The following is a 540-nucleotide window of genomic DNA, read 5'->3' on the forward strand; positions in this document are numbered from 1 at the left end:
ACATATTTCACTTCTAACTATAATTTTCTTGTCAAATAGATTTCATTAATACCTACGACACGATATCAAATACAAATATCTTTATTCATTAACTCATTTACATGGTATTTAGTGAACAACGAAAGGAATAATTCGTGAGCAATTTACATTCTGTATATGAATTATTGGCATATATTTTCAAAAAAAGTTATTTTGGTAAAATATGTGAATTCCTCAACATATGAACGAGTGATTTTGGAAATGTTAATATATCTCGCATATTTTTCAAAATATTTCCACGATTATTCGGTGTATATCACAAATAAATGCATTAGCAACTCCACCAGATAAATAAAAAGATATATATATGCTTGTAATAAAGAAAAATATCATAATTAACATTATCCCTGAAGTATATTATTTGTTGTTGTGTCGCATAGTTTTAATTTTTTTTATTATCGTCATTACTTAGAGTTCGTCCAAACTTCTGAAAACATTAATATGTTTTTCCTGTGTATTTATTCAACCAAAAAATATTCTCCGACCATTATTGTCGCAAAT

Source organism: Penaeus vannamei, chromosome 13 (genome assembly GCF_042767895.1).
Source record: "Penaeus vannamei isolate JL-2024 chromosome 13, ASM4276789v1, whole genome shotgun sequence".
Taxonomy (NCBI): domain Eukaryota; kingdom Metazoa; phylum Arthropoda; class Malacostraca; order Decapoda; family Penaeidae; genus Penaeus; species Penaeus vannamei.